At 46.7% G+C, this 21,636-nt stretch overlaps 1 protein-coding gene across 1 annotated transcript in view; it reads right to left on the bottom strand.

Annotated features, from left to right (window-relative positions):
* The window catches only part of TLL2 (tolloid like 2), a 146,011-nt gene that overhangs the window by 79,324 nt on the left and 45,051 nt on the right, over positions 1-21,636 (bottom strand). The gene's annotated exons all lie outside the window — the stretch shown is intronic.

Below are 21,636 nucleotides of genomic sequence, written 5' to 3'. Positions count from 1 at the left end.
CTGGGCCTGGAGTCTGCCTGGTGCAGAATGCAGGGAGATGTGCCCAGCGCTGCTGAATACTCGATGTGTCTGGCGACTGCTGCCTTTCTTACCCTGTGCACTCTCTTGGCATTCAGGTTTCCTCTGCAGTGTGAGTCTCCCTGCAGGAACTACTGTGTTGACCTTATAAATTAGACTCCCTAGACACTGTGTCCACCAAGGACAGTGATGCTTGTATGTGTTTGTTAGTAGCCATCATTTATAAACTGTGTTAACAGTTGTCTCTGCCAGGAATGTGGCCAATCACCAAATATTTGTTTGACCTACTGTGTGCCAGGTGCAGTTCCAGGCACCATGGATCCAGCAGTGAACCAGGCAGGTGAGCTCCTGCTCTCAAGAGGTCATTCTAAATGGAAAGCTGGACCATAAACCGCAGGTAAGTAAATTAATGAATGAGATCATTGCAGGTTTAGAAAATGCTCTGAAGAAGATCAAATCCAATGTGTGTGATAGAAAATGATGGGAGGAGCTGCTTATCTGGTGGTTGGAGAGGGTCCTTGAGGAGGTGCGATGGCAGTGAGATCTGAAAGGCAGGAAGGATCTGGCCATGTGGAGATCCTGTCTAGAGCATCCTCTGCAGGGGAAGGATCCAAAAGGAGCTTGGATGGGGATTGAGATTGTCACAGGAGGGACAGCCACAGTGGGCAAGTGGGAACAGGGCCCGAGAGGGAGGCAGGCCCACAGGGCCTTGCCAGCCAGGCTGTGCTGTATCTTGTGACTTTATTCTCTTTGTCACGGGAACCCTGCAGAGGGTTTAAAGCAGGAGAGGAATGTGTGTTTTATTTGTGTTTTGCCAAGATCGCCCTGGGGCTCAGGCAGACAAAAGCAGAAGCCGGATGAACAGTTAGGAGCCTTGCAAGGGTCGGGGCAAGGCAGGGTGATGGTGTGGACCCGACCCTGCAGTGGAGGTGCTGGGACCTGTCGTGTTGGGGAACAGTCAGAAGCAGAGCTCGCAGGTAGGGCTGGTGGATTCGATCTGAGGAAGGAGAGACCACCAGTGCCACCTGCCCTTGGGATTTGAGTAACTGGGTGGGTAATGACACCAGGGAGCAGATTTGAGGACAAAGACTATGTCCAGGAGAGACTATTACACACACAAACCACATCAAAGCAACCGAAGGACAATCTATTTTTAAACAAACAAAAATATTCCTTGCATTTATTAAGAAACTTGCAGCTTACAAGTCAATTTCCCAGTCTCCCCTTTAACCCCGATTAGAACACTTTATGTGTAACCCCATTTTCCAGAGGAGAGAACTGAGGCACAAAATGGTTAGCCCTGGGTTGGCCAGGCCATCAGGGAAGCTGAGGGCTCAGGACGCAGTCTCCTGGTCAGACACCCAGAGGTCTTCCCTGTCCCCACAGATAAAGGCTTCCGGCGCTGCTCAACCAAGGCTCACAAGGCACCATGGCCCCAATCCCTGGGCCTGGATGACCCTGGAGACAGCCACGTGGTCCTGCTCCCAACTCCCCACATGCAGACAACCTCTCTCCCTCTCTGTGACCGTGACACGGGCAGTGGCTGCAGCTGCTGGGTCTCCTGTAGAAAGGGTCCCGCTACAGCCAGGCGAAGATGGGAGGCTCCGTGCCTGCATCCTGCTCGTTCCATTGCCTCCTGGCCAACCCGGAATCCACTCACACACTCCCTGCAGCTGCCGGGTGTTTGCTGCCAGCTCCCAGCCCTCTGGGTATTCGTCCAGTTGCGGCGATATCATTTCCTCTCGGGCTAAAGGTCAGGGGAAATCCTGATGGTATGAAATCGCTCAGCAGCAGAGGAATGTACCACCTGTGGTGTGGAGGCGAGCTGGGGCCAAGGCTCTGAGTCTAGCTCAGCGTCACTCAGCTGTGCGACTGCTGCAAGGAACTCGGGTGTTAGTATTTTTCATCTGTCAAATGGGCTATTGCGAGGACCAAATGAGGTAATGGGTTTGTTTAGGCATTTGTTCATTTAACAAATATTTATCCAACACCTGCTACAGGCCAGACGCTGTTTCTGCTGCTTGGGATACAATGCAGAAGAAACTGTACCCTGACCTCATGGAAATTATATTCTGATGAAGGACAGAGGGAAAAATGACAAATAGCGAACCAGATATTTAGGTCTGGAGGATGTAGGCAGCTATCTGAAGCGAAGCATTTCAAATTATGGGAACAGCAAGTGCAAAGGCCCTGGGGTGGGAGTGTGCTTGGAGTCGGGAGATGGGTACAACTGGAATGAATGAGTGAGGAGGAGAGAAGGAGATGATGAGGTCAGCAGGCAGTGGAGAGGCTGGAGGATCTGCTCATGTGGGACCTTGCAGGCCATTCAGGATTTTGGCTTTTATTCTGAGTGAACTACATGGGAACTAGAGGACACGAAAGGGCTTTGTAACTGCACTGGCTTTGTACATGAAGGGATTATAAGTAGTGAACAGGAGTGGGGGGACCAGGTGCCCCCCAGTGATGGAGCGGGGAAAGAATTAGTGTTTACTAAGTCCCAATTATGGAGCAAACCACGTGCTAAAAACAGTGCTAAGTGCTTTTCCTCACCTTCAGTTTTAGATTTGCAGTCTCATGAAGACCAGTAACAAAAGGACCATGAACAGATGAGGAAAGAAGGCTCTAAAGGTGAAATGACTTGCTTGTCTTTAGGAAGCAGGGATAGTTAGTAAAGGTGATGACTGGAGGTGGATTCTGTCTGACCCCCAAGCCTGTGCTCCTTCTCCTCAGCTTCAGTCACAGAAAGAACAAGAAAAAGAGCGGTGCCTGGTAGAGGCAGCTTATTCCCAGGGGATACAGGGCATTGTCCATCCGGGAGGTCTGTAAGAGGACCTGTGAAGTCACGGGTCTGGCTCAGCTTGAGATAAGGTTGGAGCCATGGCAGTTAAGAATATATAGCCCTGGGGCCAGGCGTGGTGGCTCACGCCTCTAATCCCAGCACTTTGGGAGGCCAAGGCGGGTGGATCACGAGGTCAAGAGATCAAGAGCATCCTGGTCAACATGGTGAAACCCCGTCTCTACTAAAAATACAAAAAATTAGCTGGGCATGGTGGCGCGTGCCTGTAATCCCAGCTACTCAGGAGGCTGAGGCAGGAGAATTGCCTGAACCCAGGAGACAGAGGTTGCGGTGAGCCGAGATCGCGCCATTGCACTCCAGCCTGGGTAACAAGAGCAAAGCTCCGTCTCAAAAAAAAAAAAAATAGAATATACAGCCCTTCAGCCTGGCGTCGTGGCTCATGCCTGTAATCCCAGCACTTTGGGAGGCCAAGGCAGGTGGATCATTTGAGGTCAGGAGTTGGAGACCAGCCTGGCCAACATGGTGAAAACACATCTCTACTAAAAATGCAAAAAGTATCTGGACGTGGTGGCGCGCCTGTAATCCCGGCTGCTCGGGAGGCTGACATAGGAGAATGGTTTGAACCTGAGAGGCGGAGATTGCAAGATCAGCCTGGGCAACAGAGTGAGACTACGTCAAAATAAAAGAATATACAGCCCTTCTCTGTCCTTATCAATAAGAGATGGAAGAGTCTGTCTTTTATCTCAGAAAGGCAGCAAATCTCATGCCTCCAGCACTGTCTACCGGGGACCTACCTGGAGTTAATGTGGTTTGGCCACTCTCCTGATGAAAACCCTTCCACGGCTCCCCACTGCCCTTGGGATGGATTCCACCTGCTAACACCACTGATGAGGCCTTTAGTGATACGGCCCTGCCAGCCTCCTCCACCTGGTGCTTCAAGCCTCCTCTCCTACTTCCTCCACTGCCACTCTGTGCTCAGCTGAGTTAAATGACTTAAGAGTGCCCTGGCTTTCTGTTTTCCTCTTATTGCACACCTTCCTCAACCACACTCACCCCTTCATCTGGCCAAACCCTACTGGTCCTTCAAGTCTCCATGTAGACACCACTTCCTCTGAGCATCTGTCCCTCTGCTCCTCTTGGGGTAAAAGCCTTTCTCTCTGTTCCCCACAGCTCCCCGGCCTTATTCCCCATCTCTCCACAAGGTACTGGGATCCATTTACTCAGCTGAATCCACCATGGTTTAGCTTTTAGTATCTTGAAGGAAGGGATTGCCCCTCTTGTGACAATGCATACCCAGCACCAGGCCTGGCACATAGCAGGTACCGAGTAAAATATGGGATGAATGGATGAAGGGATGGACGGATGGATGGATGGGTGGGTAAATGAATCCATGGATGGATGGATGGACATATGAGTCATGTAGGTGGTGTTTAAAAAGAGAACTCAATCATTTCTAACTTAGCTTAATTGTTGGAAAAAATTGTCTTTATCAGCTTGTATGGAGAGAAGGAGGCAGCTATTCTTGGAACAATGGCTCTTAACCTTGGCTGCAATTTGCATCACCTGGGAAGCTTTTAAAACATGCTGACGTCTGGGTCCCACCCCTGGAGGTTCTTATTTAATTGGTCTGGGGCATGGCCTGGGAATGGGGAGTTTTAAGAGCTCCCCGAGTGATTCTAAGGTGCAGCCAAGGTTGAGATTTGTCACTCAGAGAACCCTGTAAGAGGAAGCCTTACTTTGTGCTATTTTCTTACTTCCAACCTCTCTCCTCCTGAGCTTATGAGGAATGGAAGACATGGACCTGGAGACAGACACTTTGTACACTAGGAAAAGCCACGTCTCACATCTAAATCGATGGAAAGTGTCTCTCTGTTTCAACAAAAAACTAGCAAATGAGTGAGACAGGTGTGGCTCTGGCTGTAACTGCAGCTGCAGGCACCGTAGAACAAGGAAGAGAGAAACAGCCTGATGCAGACAAAGACTGGGAGCAGGGAGGGCAGAGCTTTCAGGATATGGGGATGTATTTTTCCTTCGGTGTGACTGCAAGACAAAAAATGCTCAAAAAAAATATGTATATATATCTCCCCATATTTGATCTTTGCTTAATTACCTCTCCAGTGAGAGGATATGCAAAGACCTTGTAGATTTCATTAGTCACAGAGGTTTATTCAAACGCCTCCTTTGCATAAGAAATCCAGGCTTACAGCTGGTCTCTGGGAAAGAATGCCCTCCAGGCCTTGAAAAGAGAGCTCCGGGCCTGTTCAAGCTCTCACTGAAACACAGCAGAGGTCAGCGGCCCGTGATGCATGGGCCCGGCTGAAATGTTTCTGTCCAGCATTTGCAATTCAATCCCACAGTTTCCTTTATGGAGCAATTCACTAAATTCAGAGTTGTTCTTTTTTCTAATTCACCATATAATTCACCTCCCAAGTTCAATTAAGAAGCAATCTGTTAGCAACTTTGGGAGCAAGCTGCTTTTCTTTGGAAAAGCCCAATTTTCTTCCGCTCCCAACAAAAAGTGCCTTAATTAGATGCATCATATGAGACATTGATGTACACACAACGCCCCTCCACCATAATTAATGAAATATTAACTGTATACACCCAAAGACATCTAGGCAGAAAGAGATGGACTTTTCCAAAGCCCAAGAGGGTAGAGCCTTGTGCCACAGATCAATATTGTCCATCTGAACAACAGTTACTATGAATTCATATTCATTAATATGATACTTCATAATCAAAACTCTATTAATTATTCCTTTCATCTCTTAAAGACTAACGTTACTTGGTTCTTGGTTCTCTTGAACACAAGAATACCTACCATTTTTTAACTGCCAGTATTTAAATTGCGTTTCTTTGCAGGTACTTCACATATGTTCTCTATTTAATCCTCAAACCTACCCTCTGAGGTGGGTATTATTCCCATTTTATATGCAGGGTAACTGAGGCTTAGAGCAGTTAAGACATCACTAGGAACACACGGCCACTGGGGGGAGAAGTTGAGATTCTCTCCATACTGGTCTGATATCAAAGCCCTTCACAGACATCACATACTAAAGAAACTTTGCAAGACAGCAGCCTTAGCTCTCATGTTTACTCACTTTTTAACACTGTATTTACAGCTGTGACCCGTGAGAGCTAAATCTAGCATAAAACTGCAGTGCTTTACTCTAAGAAAAAGAAAAAAAATATCCAGCACAAGAGCCTAAAAATCACTGTATTCCTTCTCCATTCATTCAGTACACCTTGGTGGAGCACCGGCTTTGGGCAGCACTGTGCTGGGTTCCTGCAGGCCGTGTCTGCCCTCATGGTGCCTGCATTCTGATGGAGGGGATGAAAATTAAGAAGAAATAATGACATCAGTTCGTGGGATTAAGCACTTTGATGAAATTATAACAGAACTGTATGTCAGAGCAGGGAGGGATGGGAGTCCTGGGAGGGTGTCTCAGAGTCAGTGACATTTGAGCTAGGTGATGAGAGGTGGACATCCACCTGGGACAGTATTCTAGCAAAAAACAAGCAAATGAAAACTGCAAGGAAAAAAGTCATGAGGAGGGAAAGTAGAGTCCAGTGTGGCTGGAGCTGGGGCTGGCAAGCAAGGTAGGAACTGTCACCTACGAGGGATGCAGGGCCAGCTCAGGGCCAGTTCGAGCAAGGCCTTTGAGTTTTACCTTTCTGACCATGTCTTAAGCCTTCTTAATTTGCTGGGCCCTTAGGTCCCATGTAATCTGCACAGCAGTCCTGTGAATAAGTACTGTTATTCCTCTTTCAAAGAGGAGAAAGCTGAGGCTCATGAATAAGTTGTTCAAGGTCACCCAGCTAGTCAATGAGTGAATGTGCATTTCAAGGCGGGCCCGTCTGACTCCAGAATCCGTGCTGGCAATGCCTGACCTCGCCCCTAGACAGGTACAGGTGTGGCCTAGGCAAGCATCCCAGGGAAAGCCAATGAATGAATGAATGAAACATCTGCACAACTTTGTTGGAAAATTGCCTGCAAGACACATCAATCAGGTGACGTTTTCATTATTCATTAGGAAAAAAAATAAAAAGGCAAAGCCCTTTTAAAAGGTTGATTCAGGAATGAACAAGGCAATCACTACAGCACTAAAGCAATCAACATGTAATCTTAAGCAATTCAATGCCAAGTAACTTTTATATCCATGCCAAATTTTAAATGCTACAGAAGGGAAAGGGAAAATGAGTTAAAAGATCATTGCCAGATTTTGTTTATGAAATGATTTAATATTGGCAAGTGTATAATAAAATGGGAATTCTTATATACTTCTGGTGAAGGAGGACTATAAATTGGTAACACTTCATGAGGTAATTTCACAGAATTAATCAAAATCTTTTAAAACAGGCAATAAGGCCGGGTACAGTGGCTCATGCCTATTATCCCAGCACTTAGGGAGGCTGAGGGGGGTGGATAACTTGAGGTCAGGAGTTCAAGACCAACCTGACCAACATGGCCAACCCCATCTCTACTAAGAATACAAAAATTAGCCAGGTGTGCTGGCACACGCCTGAAATTACAGCTACTCAGGAGGCTGAGGCATGAGAATCACTTGAACCCAGGAGGTGGAGGTGGCAGTGAGCTGAGATCATACCACTGCACTCCAGCCTGGATGATGAACTGAGACTCTGTCTCAAAAAAATAATAAATAAAAATAAATAAATAAAACAGGCAATAATGTGACTTCTAGATATCTGTATTAAGGAATTAATTGGCAATGAAGTCAAAGGATATTCATCTCAACATTTTGTATAATAAAAAAGGCTATACCAGCCACACCCCCAGCAGGGATGGTAAAATAAATTATGATATAATAGAACATTATGTAACCTTTTAAACTGTTTTAGAAGAAAGTTTACTAGGTGGGAAAGTGCTCAGATTATAAGTCAAAAAAACAGGTTAAGAAATACAATTCGATATAAATTTAGTATAAATTCAATAGAATCCAGTACAATTCCATCTTTTCTTTAAAAAAATATGCAAAACACATGGGGAGAAATGCTGGATGGAAATAACCACGCTGTCCATTGTGATTATCTCTGGTTGGTGACTCTGGGGTGAATTTTATTTTCTTACATACTTTTGTAATTTCCAAATTTGGTTCAACATATTACTTTTATAATCAGGAATTAGAGGATTATTTTTTAAAAGAACTAGATTACATCATACACTTGCCTGCACTTTGTAGTATACACATGCGTGCACACACACACACACATACACACACACAGAGTTGTCAGGGAAACCTTTTTCTGCTGGGAAAGACACATAGTTGTGTTTATCCAGATGGAACAGTTGTAGTCCAATCTTTTTTTTCTGCTTTTCTGCTCTGATCACAGAAAGAATAAATACCGAGTCCACACCTTGACAAGATGGAGGAAAGAAAAGCTCTTGAGAGGGAATGAGGGAAGCTGCCAGAGCCTTATCTCTGACAGTGTTGAGTGGGCTCTTCTGAGATCCCACCTCCCATTCTCTAGTCAAGATCACCGGCTCCTGCCTGGGTCCTGTCACTGGCTGATGAGGTCTTGAAATTTGCCCCAGCCCCCAGGCAGAGGCCCTCATGCAAATTCAAGCTGTTTCCCAGTGCCTTCAGCCAGAAGTCCATTATGCTTAGTGTCCGACCCTCCACTCCTCCTGCATACCTGCATCTGCATTCTCCCTGCATCTGCATTCTCCTCCCTGTATCTGCATTCTCTGATTGTTGGATGAGTGACTGCCAGACCTTCCCCTTAGGCATGCTCTTAGAGTATCTCTGTTGCTTACCTGGCATCAAACCTCCAGTTCTCCCCTGACCCCTGGACTCCAAGTATCCTTGTCTCCCTGGTCCCTATCTTTTATATCTTGTATGGCCTTGGCTTCTTGGCTGTGCCCATTATTTATTGCTGTACATCAAACCATCCCTCCTCATAGGGTTGTTACGAAGATCGAGAGAGAGAATATATGCAAGGCAGAAACAATGCCTGGTCTGTAATCAGCACTCACTGAGTTAGTGATCGTAACTATTACTATTATCCTCACTGACTCTAACTGTTTTGAAGCCTGAAGGAGCGGAATAGATTAAAACAATAATCCACATTTTATACCTGAAGCACCACAAGCTGAGGAAGAAGTTCAAGTTCTCTTTAAAGCAGATTTAACAAAACCCAGGTTTAGGCTGAGAAGCCATTGACAGTCATTGACAGTGAAAGGGAGGTATCCCACTGTTTGTCGGGCATGGTATTTCTTTAAAGCTTTCTCCATATAGTGCTTGCCCATAACAATGTGAGATATCAAATAGCCGTAAAAAAATTAACCAAAGATAAACTCTAAAAAAGGACTCAAGTGACTAGGTTATATGGAGTCATCCTGTTATCCCTGGGACAGTGGAGCTGACTGGACAAGATACACTGGGTAATTGTCAGAGGCGTTTGAACCAGAGCAACTCCATCTCAAATAGGGGTTGAGAAAAATAAGGCTGAGACCTATTGCACTGCATTCCCAGGAGGTTAAGGCAATTCTTACTCAAAGGATGAGCTAGGAGTTCAGCACAAGACACAGGCCATGAAGACCTTGCTGATAAAACAGGCTGTGGTAAAGAAGCCAGCCCAAATGAGAGTGACCTCTGGTCATCGTCACTGCTACACTCCCACCAGCGCTATGACAGTTTACAAATGCTATGGCAACATCAGGAAGTCACCCTATATGGTCTAAAACGGGGGAGGCTTGAGTAATCCACCCCTTGTTTGGTAATCATCAAGAAATAACCACAAGAATGGGCAACCAGCAGCCCTTTGGGCCGCTCTGCCTGTGGAGTAGCCATTCTTCTCTTCCTTTACCTTCCTAATAAACTTGCTTTCACTTTACACTGTGGATTCACCTTGAATTTCTTCTTGTGCAAGATCCAAGAACCCTCTTTTGGGGTCTGGATCAGGACCCCTCTCCAGTAACATAATGGCTTGAGATTCACTGAGGAAACTGATAGTGTTTATTTGTTATTTGGTATGTGCCAAGGACTGTGCTTATTACCTTGTGAGTATTTCCTCATTTAGTTCTTAGCACAGTCCTATGAGGTAGTCTATCACTAGCTTTAGCTACAAATGAGAGACGTGAAGATTAGAAAACTTTAAATAACTGACCAAAAGGCACACCACTAATAAGAGGCAAAACCCAGACAATCCCAGGCCCATCTGACTCTACTGATAGCGTTTATAATACACGGCTATGGATTCCAGCTTCAATCATCGATAGCAAATATCTCAATAGGAAAGGTCAGGAAAATCCTAGCTCCTTGCTCCCTGGGCAAGACCAAAAGTCACCTTCACAAGGACCTCTTTCAGAGTGCGTATCTCAGGGACGATTCTGAAGGCTCGAAGAGCCATGTGTGTATTCTGAGGTGTGAAGTTCCCAGGAGACAGAGGCAGGGCCTCTGAGAAGGCGGAGAAGAGAGGAGCTGGCAAGGAGAAGAAGGCAGATGATAAATGAGGCCTGAGTCCCCAGGGAAGCCGTCCCTGGTAACCGGCTCTCTGCTTCCCCGGGGTAACCCCATTCCACCAGGGGGCTGCCCTAAGGGCACTGACAGTGAGACCTCTCAGCCCCCAAACCAGGAATCAGATCAGATGTCCTTGAAGACTGAGCAGGTCCTTCCTCAGGAATAGAAAGGTGTCCCCTCCAGACATAAAGGAGGACCAGTTGTGCTCAGAACCACTGGACGCCCTGGGAGCCATCCAAGGTGCTGACCTCTGGCCAGGGCTTACCACCTGCCTCAAATCAAGTCAGATCCACAATGTGCCAGGCTATGTGGGAGACACAGCTGTGACCCAGGCACTGCCCACCTGCAGGAACCACGAGGCACAAAGAACAATGCAAGCAGCCTGGTGAAGGAACTCCCAACCTGGTCCCCAAGGGAGCTTGCTAGAGGTGGCATTCAAGGACAAGAAGGTTTTCAACAAATAGAGATGGGAGAGAGTCAGTTAGGATAGAGCATAGAAGGGAAAAAACGCGTCCAATTTGGTAGCACAGCCTTTCTGACCCCTGTGGTTTTGGCAAGATACCTAATTTCTCTGAGCCTCAGTCTTCTCATCCATACAAATGGGTATAGTAGTTTCTAACTTTTTAGGTTGTGAGCAGCACCTAATGCTATGTCTGGCACACTGTAGGGACCCAGACATAGCCTTACTGATGAGTATTCTTCAGGTCCCCTTGGAAGGCCTCAGCCTCCTGTATCTTGGTGACCACACTGCAGCCTAGGCTGTGGCCAGGACCATGAGAACCAGCCTCCCTGCCTCCTCAGGGAAGGCTATTCCAGGCCCCGGCCTGCTGCTCCCCAGCCTCCGTCTATGCAGGACTGTCTGGAACTCACCTGGCTAAGTGACAGCTTGTCTCTGTCCTACCCCATGGCCCAGACTTTAGCAGAGCGTTCAGAGCACATTCTGGTTTCATTTAGATGAAGGAAAGCGAGAGAGGGAAGTGAGGCAGACAAGAAAGAAGTAGCTGCTCCTTCCCTCACAGAATCGACTGTCAGCAGAACAGCCACTGGGACCTGGCTCTTTTTGGTTCGGTGAAACTGTAGAGGGAAACACCTTTTCTTCAAGGACTCTCAGGAGGTTCATAAGGGGCCTCTTGTTCATGCAGACTTCCAGAAGTTTCTAAGAGGGGGTGCTTTCTGAAGCAGGAAGGGGCGGGTATGGTGGCTGTGAGGCTGTAGAAATGCGTGGGGTTGGGGTGGGGACATCAGACTACATTCTTCAGGGCTGAGGGTGAGCAGGAAGGGACAGTGGGGATCTGGGAGCACAGTGGGACAGCAGTTAAATTCTTCCCAGAGATGCTGAAGGCCAAAACTTGGACTGGAGGCTAAAAGCCTAAGAGGAAGATTCTAGAAGAATCTTCTCAGCCTCCATTTGTTTCCTTCATGCCCGCTAAGCATCATCAGCAATGATCTCATTTATTTGCTTGTTTTTATTGCCTGCCTCCCCCGCTGCTTCTAAAATGCAAGCTCCATCTCCTTGGCCGATGTCTCCCCAGCCCAGGGACAGTGTCCGGCCTACAGGAGGTGGTGGCTGCCGGGGTTGGGGTGAGGGATTGGGGAGTGGGGGGAATGGGGAAAAAGGAGGCTGCGGGATGTGAGGCCGGCAGGACGTGGATGCTGCTCTCCAGGCCTCCAGGCAGGAAACCATGATGTTGGGAGGTGTGGCAGCACTGTGGGGAGGGGTACTTAGGAGAACTGCTTAGGTGACAGGACGAGCACTACCCCGAGGATGGGAGGAGATGAGAGCTGATAAAGGCACCCACTTGCCCATTCTCCACACTAAAATTTTTCCGCCAGATGTGGTTAATCTAGCACTTTGGGAGGTCGAGGTGGGCGGATCACCTGAGGTCAGGAGTTCAAGACCAGCGTTGCCAACATAGTGAAACCCCGTCTCTACTAAAAATACATGTCTCTACAGTGGCACACAACTGTAGCCCCAGCTACTTGGGAGGCTGAGGTGGGAGAATTGCTTGAACGGAAGAGGCAGAGGTTGCAGTGAGCTGAGATTGCGCTACTGCACTCCAGCCTGGGCAACAGAGCAAGACTCTGTCTGAAAGAAAGAAATAAGAAGGAAGGAAGGAAGGAAGGAGGGAAGGAAGAAAGGAAGGAGGGAGGGAGGGAGGGAGGGAGGGAGGGAGGGAAGGAAAGAGAAAGAGAGAGGGAGGAAGGGAGGGAGGAAGGAAGGAAGGAAATCTGTCAATAGAAAGAAAAATGTGGCCAGGAGCGGTGGCTCACACCTATAATTCCAGCACTTTGGGAGGTCAAGGTGAGAGGATTACTTGAGGCCGAGAGTTCAACACCAGCCTGTGCAACATTACAAGACCCTTGTCTCTACAAAAAAATTTTAAAAACAAAGAAAAAGCAAGGAAAAAAGAGAGCCTAATCAGAGTGATCAACATAAAAGACTTGGAGTAACTTTAATAAGAAATGTGTATAACTGCAAGAGGAGAATTATGTATTTTTATTGTAATTTATGAAAATGATAAGAAGTAACAGAGAGACACTCCATGTTCCTCAATAGAAGGGGTAAATGCTATGAATGTGTCATTTTCCCCAAATGAAGTTATGGGTTTAATGCAATCATGGCCCAAATTCTAAGAGGATTTTGCTGGAATCCTTATTTTTGTAGAAAGTCATCCTCAAATTCATGAAGAAGAATAAATGAGTGAGACTCTTCAAGAAATTTCAAAAAGTCAAGAGCAAGGGCAGTAGAGAAGGATGTACCCACCAAATATTAAAACATATAAGGCTGGGCACAGTGGCTCATGCCTGTAATCCCAGCACTTTGGGAGGCCGAGGTGGGCAGATCACTTGAGGTCAGGACTTTTGAGACCAGCCTGGCCAACATGATGAAACCCCATCTCACTGAAAATACAAAAATTAGCTGGGCGTGGTGACACACCCCTGTAATCCCAGCTACTCAGGAGGCTGAGGCAAAGGAGAATTGCTTGAATCTGTGAGGCAGAGGTTGCAGTGAGCCAAAATTGTCCCTCTGCACTCCAGCCTGAGTGACAGAGCAAGATCCTGTCTCAAATATACATACATACATATATATACATATATATACACACACACATATATATATATCTCAGCTAAAATTAAAAGATACATGGATGACTGAATATCAATGCTAACTCTACATATAAAAACACACTCTGTGATAGAGGAGACATCACAGACACAGGGAAAATATGAACTAGATGGTACTGAGATTATTATTCAGAAACTGGGGGGTATCAACCTACACCAAAATAAAACCCAAATGGATTGAAAGAAAACATAAGAAAGAAATTTTAAGTACAAACCATATGGAAAAACCCTACCAAAAAATAAGTTATTTCCCAAAGCCACAGTAAGAATATTTTGTTTGTTTGTTTGTTTGTTTGTTTTAGAGATGGGGTTTCACCATGTTGGCCAGGATGGTCTCGATCTCCTGACCTTGTGATCCACCCACCTCAGCCTCCCAAGTGCTGAGATTATAGGCATGAGCCACCATGCCTGGCCACAGTAAGAATAATTTTTTAAGTTTAGAAGTTTAAGAAAAAGAAAATTTGGTTTGACATATTTGACTTCAAAAAGCCTTAAAAGTTTCTATAAAATTTCAAAACCTTTGTATGTGTTGAGTAATTCCCCAAAATGAAAACAAACCACTCATACGAGGGAAAATAATAAAATACTATCCATATTATATAATTTGCCCATGCAAATCGATGAGAAAACTTTCTATCTAATAGACACATGGAAGGAGAAAATTGGCAAACAAGTCACAGAAGAAAAATCTAATTTAGTAGATCCTATATACAGACTGAATGTTTTTGTTCCCCTCAAAATTCATGTGTTGAAATCCTAACCCCTCAGGGTGATGGTATCTGGAGGTGGGACCTTTGAGGGGTCATGAGACAGCAGCCCTCATGCCTGACATGGTTGGAATTTGTGTCCCTTCCCAAATGTCATGTCAAATTGTAATCTCCAATGTTGGAGGAGGGGCCTGGTGGAGTGTGATTAAATCAGGGGGGCAGACTTCCCCCTTGCTGTTCTCATGATAGTGAGTGAGTTCTGGCAAGTTCTGGTTGTTTAAAAGTGTGTAGCACTTTCCCCTTCGCTCTCTCTCTCTCTCCTGCCACTATGTGAAGATGTGCCTGTTTTTCCTTGCCTTCCACCATGACTGTAAGTTTCCTGACAACTCCCCAGCCATGCTTCCTGTACAACCTGTGGAACTATGAGTCAGTTAAACCTCTTTTCTTCATAAATTAGTCTCAGATAGTTCCTTATAGCGATGTAAGAACAGACTAATATGGTGCCCTCATAAAAGAGACCCCAGAGAACTCCCTCATCCCTTCTACCATGTGAGAACACCAAAAGAAGGTACATCTATGAACCAGGAAGCAGGTGCTCCCCAGACACTGAACCTGCCAGCATCTTGATCTTGCACTTCCCAGCCTCCAGAACTGCGAGAAATCAATTTCTGTCATTTATCAGCCACCCAGTCTATGACATTCTGTTACAGTAGCCCAAACCAACTAAGACAGTAGATAATCATATAGAAGATGTTTAGCCTTGGGAAATGAAGATAAAAGCAAAAACAAGGTACCACTTTCCAGTTAAATTAGCAAAATAAAAATTTAATGTTATTGCTCAATCATGGAGAAGTAACTGTTGGAAGTAGACTTTTCATTGTGTGAGCAGTCATTTATTCAGCAAGTTTGTTATGCATCTAAAATGTGCCCATCACAGGGCCAGGCACTGGGAATGCACTAATACATGAGAATTTGCATACATCAGGCAGAGCTCATGGTCCAGTGTAGGAGAAAGAGGAAGCAATGTGGGCATCTGGAGGCTGCCCAGAGAAGGGCTGACTGAGCTCAATGGAAAGGCAGAAGGGGAGTGGCAAAGACCTTCCACACATGGAGGTGGAGAAGGGTTGACTGAGCTGGATGGAAAGGCAGGAAGGGAGTGGCAAAGACCTTCCACACATGGAGGTGGAGAAGGGTTGACTGAGCTGGATGGAAAGGCAGGAGGGGAGTGGCAAAGACCTTCCACACATGGAGGTGGGGAGGAGGGCAGCCTACAGAGGGGAGGCACCAGGCCTCAGCCCAAGGTCTGGGCTGAGTCTGATCCCAGCATGCCTTTCCCAACTTCTCTCCCCAACTCCCGTATCTCACTCCCACCCACCTGCCAACCACCCTGGACTCTACACTTCCTGTGCTGCTCAGTTCTCACTGCCAAGTTCTCACCTCCATGCCTTTGTTCAGCCTCTGCCTCCCACCTGCAATGACCCCCGCACTGCAACCCTGATGAAAATCCTTCAAGGCCCCCCTCAACCTCTTCCATGAAGCCGTCTTTGTCCTCTGTGCTTCCTTTACATCTCTTCCATGGCCTTGTGCTCATGGATTCATTCCTTCATTCGACAAGCTTCTCTAGGGCACCTCTCTGTGCCAGGCACCATCCCAGGTGCCAGAGAGACAAAAGTGAATCAGATACAGTCATCACCCCCAAGGAGCTCCTGACGCTTACCACGTGAGGCCTGTAGTATAATTCTCTGTGACGCCATCTATCACCCCATAAGACGATCTACTCCTTAAGAACTGGAGTAACATCCTCTGTAAGGATGAAAGGAACCCACATAGGGTTCACAGCAGATGCTTACAAAATATGTCCAGGTGAAGTGGACTGAATGGGATTGACCAGTACTTGCATATATTATCTCAGTTAATTCTTGCTGCATCTGTATGGGCCATTATTATTGTGAGGTATTATTATCTGCAAGTTATTATTATTGTTATCCCCATTTTACAGATGAGGAGACTGTGGCTCAGTGAGGTGAAGTCCTTGGCCTGTGGTCACTGTGGTGTTTAGCACAGCTGAGAGTGTCTGCCTCCTTGCCCAGCACTTTGCGTCACTGCTCCCTCCCCTAGTTTTGTGACAGGAGCAGAGAAGAAGGATGGCAACTGCCAGACAGTGCAGAATATTCAGTAAGATACTTTTGTCCACAGAAATAAGACACTGTCAATTCTTGTTACTTGCAATAGTCACGTTCTGTAAAGTTGCTGCAAATACTGAACTAGTGAACACCTAACCATTGCTCCTAGGAGATCAACATACAATCTAGTATAAAAGATAGTACTGTCTACTGTATACAGCACAGCATAGCGCTGTACACTATACTGGTCACCACATTTTCATCAACTGATAGATAAATAACCTTGCTTTATGTGTGTTTCTGTTTAAAGACACCTACTTTCATAACTATCATTAGGTCATGAACATTGGATTCCCACCCAACAGCACTATATTTATAACTCAAGTCTGAATGAAGTTTATCTAACAGAGGGACTTTCTCCAGAAGGCACATCACAGCCTTCTCGCAATTAGGAACACCGCTAGTCAGCACTTCAGCACTATACTTGGGGGCCATGTTAAATAGCAAAATCACCAACCAAACGCACAAAAATGCTTAAAATATGGCACTAAATATAGCACAAGAAGGATACTTGTTTACAGTATGCAAGCTGAAACAAGAAGGCAGATCATCTGGACTCAGCTGGGAACATGCAAATTGGGAGACTCAAATTTTTTGTTGCTTTGCACGTGTCTGTGAATAACCGAAAAAGTGCCATGACTATTGATTTTTAGGGTTACAAATAAATGTTCGCAAGGCAAATTGACGAATATGAAATCTGTGATGATCAACTGTACCTCACTAAAGAAGAGAGAAGGGGCTGGGCCTGGTGGCTCATGCCTGTAATTCCAACACTTTGGGAGGCTGAGGTGGGCGCATCACGAGGTCAGGAGATCGAGACCATCCTGGCCAACATGGTGAAACCTCGTCTCTACTAAAATACAAAAACTTAGCTGGGCATGGTGGTGGGTGCCTGTAGTCCCAGCTACCTGCAAGGCTGAGGCAGGGGAATTGCTTGAACCTAGGAGGCAGAGATTGCAGTGAGCCAAGATGGCGCCACTGCACTCCAGCCTGGGCGATAGAGACTCTGTCTCAAAAAAAAGAAGACAGAAGGGAGAGGCGTTCGATTTGATAGGTCCCGAAGCTGGCACCGATGGGCTTGTTATGGTCATGTCATCCGAGGCATTGAGCCTGCAGCTTCCACTGAGTCAGGGCAGGAAAGCAAACAAACTCAGCAAATGAAGCCAGCTCTTAAGACCCAATGTTGGTTTCAGAGTAATAAAGGGGAGCCCTTGAGAAAGGGGCTGGTCCTGGCCCATCAGCAGCAGGTAGTCAGACATCAGGAAGAACCTGAAGCAGGGGCTGGTGACCCGTGTTCTCCCAGCAAGATGGACCAGACTTTGGGACCTCAGGCAAGCCAGGGATCCTCTGGGTCTCCGTGTCCTCTACTGCGAAAGGGCAGAAGGATGCTATTTGGTTCCGCGACTCACACAAATTCGAGTTGTGAGGAGGCTTCAAGCACTGCCCAAATGTAAAATGCCTGTGCCAGGCTCCCGGGGTGGGACACTGTGTGATCCTCAGTGGCTGTGACAAGTGCATGCTGAGGCACCCGCGCACCCAGTTCCCTTGGGACCTTGGTCCACATACAGAATGCCATCTGGCAGGGCAGGCGCAGCTCATGGCCCCATGTGGGAAGCGAATGTGTCACCTGGCCTTATTAGTTTGTCAATTTGACTGAATGAGTTAAAACTAATGGACAGAAAACAGTCACCTACTAATAAGTGAACCAGCCAGGGCAGCAGAGCTGAGCCCTGTCAGGGTTGAACCAGGGCAGTAAAGTGGAAATCAGGACCCAGAGCCAACCAGAAACTCAAAGAAAGAAACAGAGAGAGGAATAGAACACCCAAGCTCTCTCTCAGGGCACTGGAGGAGCCCAGAGCATCAAGGCCATAGTCCTGAGCCTGCTGAATGGAGACCTTCTCTGTAGAAGCTGCTGGAACAGGCCAGGTGTGGTGGCTCACGCCTGTAATCCCAACACCTTGGGAGGCCGAGGCAGGAAGATTGCTTGAGTCAGGAGTTTGAGATCAGCCTGGTCAACGAGGTGAAACCCCATCTCTACTAGTACAAAAATTACCCAGGTGTGGTAGTGTGCACCTGTAATCCCAGCTACTTGGGTAGCTGAGGCAGGAGAATTGAGTGAACCTGGGAAGTGGAGGATGCAGTGATCTCAGATCATGCCACTACACTCCAGCTTGGGTGACGACAGAGCCAGATTCCATCTCAAAAAAAAAAAAAAAAGGGAGAAGAAGAAGCTGCCAGAACATGGGAAGATTCAACCTGTGAGCAGTCAGAGCTCCAGCTCCTCTGCAACCTAGAATGTTGGCCATATGAGAGGCAGCAGTGCAGGCAGGGATGGACAGCTCACTTAGCACATGCCAGCCTGGGGCAGGGGGAAGAGTAGCCAGACAGTAATTCATCCAACAACTGTAAGCTCCCTGGAGGCAGAAATGGTGTATTCCACCAAGTGTCTTGCACCATGCTTAACATCGTACTGCTTCTGTATCAATAGTGTCTACACCACCCGCTTTCAAAAGACATATTCATAATACATGTTTTCAAATAGAAATAAAAAATTCTTAACTGTAGACAGAAACACAAATAAATGTACCCCAAAATAAAGTTATACAGTTTGAGGACTGAACACTGAATTTAAACCTGAGCTCTGAAAAGCAGAAAGGGTTGTCTACCCTCAGGGATTTAGTCTTTCTCACTAACTGATTTGTTCTTACAGAAAATCTTAGAAGGATTTTGCAAATAGATCCAGTGAAGATGTACAGACATCTCAAAAGGCAAGCCAGACTTGTTGAGTTATAGGAAGAGTAGCAAGGAACTTAGGAGGTCAAAGAAAGGAAGAGATCAACTGCAGCCCTCTCTTGAGGAACTGGAGGAGAGGCAGAAATTGTAGCAAGGAACTTCACCCCCTGTCCTTACCTCTGCAGGACAGATGTGGACTCTGTTAAAGAAGAACTGCACAGTAGTGACCTTAACTTCAAGAGATAATGTCGGTAAATAGAGGTTAAGGTAACCAGTGCTTTCTTGGGGGCTGGCGTTTGTCAGTAAAATGCAATGGCCCCTTTGTTTTAGAGAAGTTAATACCTACTAATGTGGTCCCATCTCACTGATTGGCTGGGGCAGGAAGAACCTGTCTGATACTAACACATGTGCAAGACCATAACCCTTCCATGCAAAATGCTAAGTGTGTCTTCTGTTTGCGTTTTCTGTGTCCCACCCTACCCAGTGCCATCCAGTGCCTAGGACATGAGCATCTGTATTACAACAGGTGACAGAGACTGAACCCACAACAAAAAGAAGAAAAGAGGCTCCAGAAGAAGGATCTTCTTCCAGGCCACCCAGCAATAGCTGAAGCTCTGTTGATGCTATTTCCTTTAATGAAGAAAGGAAAAGCAGCCTTGACCTAATTTAGGTCGTGGGACCTAAATTTGGACCCAAGGTGATGCCTTACCCACTGGCCCAGTATCCACATTCAAATACCTAGAGTTGGCAGGGGGAGAGGCAGGCAAGGAGCCCTGGAGTGAATGAGGTTGGGCGTGAAGATGAATAGGGGGTGGTGGGGACTGCGGCTCACCATGGAGTGCAACTCATTGTTATGCAACTCTGTTGATTGTTGCCATGTGGGATTACTGGACCAGTGTGGCCAAATCTTCCAACTTTTCAAGAGAAGCCAGAGTTCTGGATTTTTATGAGAAGTCTGATTTTTAAATGTTGGTAGTAAATTAAAAAGATGTAAGCACTGCAAAACAAACAAAACACATCTGCAGACCAGATTTGGCTGGTGAGTTGACCACACAGGACCTCCCCCTTGAGGGTGAATGGGAAAGCCATGCCTATAGGTGGTGCCACTGTCAGAGGAGAGAGGGATTCCTTGGGCAATGGCAGCCATGGTCCAGGGATGAAAGAGGAGACAGAGAACCTGGGAAGCAGAAAGCAAGGAGCAGCAGGAGCTAGAGGTAGGTGGGACCAAGTCTACCGGCCCAGTGCCAAGGCCAGCTGGGGCCTTTCCTCAGTGTTTGTGGGGCAAACAAGGCTCCTTAAAGAGGACCAAAGAGAAATCAGATGACCAGAACACAGACAAGATTCCAATGGCAACTCTACCACCATCATCACCTTCTCTCTCTGGTTCTCCTTGGAAACCACAGAAATAATGACCTGCAGACCTTGGTATATAAACATCTCCAGCAGGAATACAGCTTTGTCTGGGCCATCATGCACTGGCTACCGAGATGGGGAGCCTAATCCCAGACTCACACCAGCAGGGTCCCACTGAGGCTCCTCAGGCTGTGTCCTCAGCCCTCATGGCCTGGCCCACTTGTTGGGGGCTCAGTTTCCCATCCCTCATGCAGCCTGGGCATTCTTCCCCTCCTCTCTCCAGCCCACTGTTGTCTGTTGTTTTCTAAGAAGGGATAAAGGAAGGTCACAGCCACATTTCTGCCAGCACCTCTGGGGGCCCACTAGTGGGCCTCTGGAAGGTTGCTGGTTAGATATGAGGCAGACTATTCTGAAGTTCCACGAGGCATCAAAGGAAGGGGAACCAAGACATCGCGGTCGTCTAATCAGTAATGCATGCAGCAGACACCATGTAACCAGTCCCCATTGCACTCAGGGAATTTGGCAAAAGAACCAAAGGACTCACTCTTGGACCTCAGGAAGCTTAGAGTCCAACACTCCATTTTATAGATGAGGAAACCGAGGTCCCCCAAGGTGAAGTAACATCTTCAAGGTCTATCGTGCTATCGGTGACCCTATGAATTGTGGCGCTGGTTTTATTAAAAATCAGTTTAGTTTGTTATCATGCCCAGTAAGAACATGACTGAGTAGTTTCCAGCTGTAACAAAGCAGACCCATCTAAAAAGAGGCTAGGAAATATAAGAGCAAATGTATATAGCTTTACAAAAACTAAGATGCTAAGTTTAAAAATTTAGGGCTTTGGGAGAGGGTTTTTTTTTTTTTTTTTTTTTTTTTAGAGACAGGGTCTTCCTCTGTCACCCAGGCTGCAGTGCAGTGGCTCACCACAGCCCGGGAATCCCGGGCTCAAGCAGTCCTCCCACCTCAGCCTCTCTAGCAACTGGGACTACAGGTACACACCACCGCACCTGGCTATTTATTTTTATTTTTATTTTTAATTTTTGTAGAGACAAGAGTCTTGCTTTGTTGCCCAGGCTGGTCTCAAACTCTTGGCCTCAAGTGATCCTCCTGCCCCAACCTCCCAAAGTGCTGGGATTACAGCTGTGAGCCACCATGCCTGGCCATAAGAGATCTTTTATTTTGTCAAAAACAATTCACCACACTGTTCTTATAAGTCATGGTGAGAAACATTTTTTCTGTCT

Source organism: Aotus nancymaae, unplaced genomic scaffold (genome assembly GCF_030222135.1).
Source record: "Aotus nancymaae isolate 86718 unplaced genomic scaffold, 86718_ANA_hifiasm-v0.15.2.pri h1tg000010l, whole genome shotgun sequence".
Lineage (NCBI taxonomy): Eukaryota > Metazoa > Chordata > Mammalia > Primates > Aotidae > Aotus > Aotus nancymaae.
The sequence above is the reverse complement of the archived record's forward strand: the minus strand, read 5'-3'. Positions and strand labels throughout refer to the sequence as shown.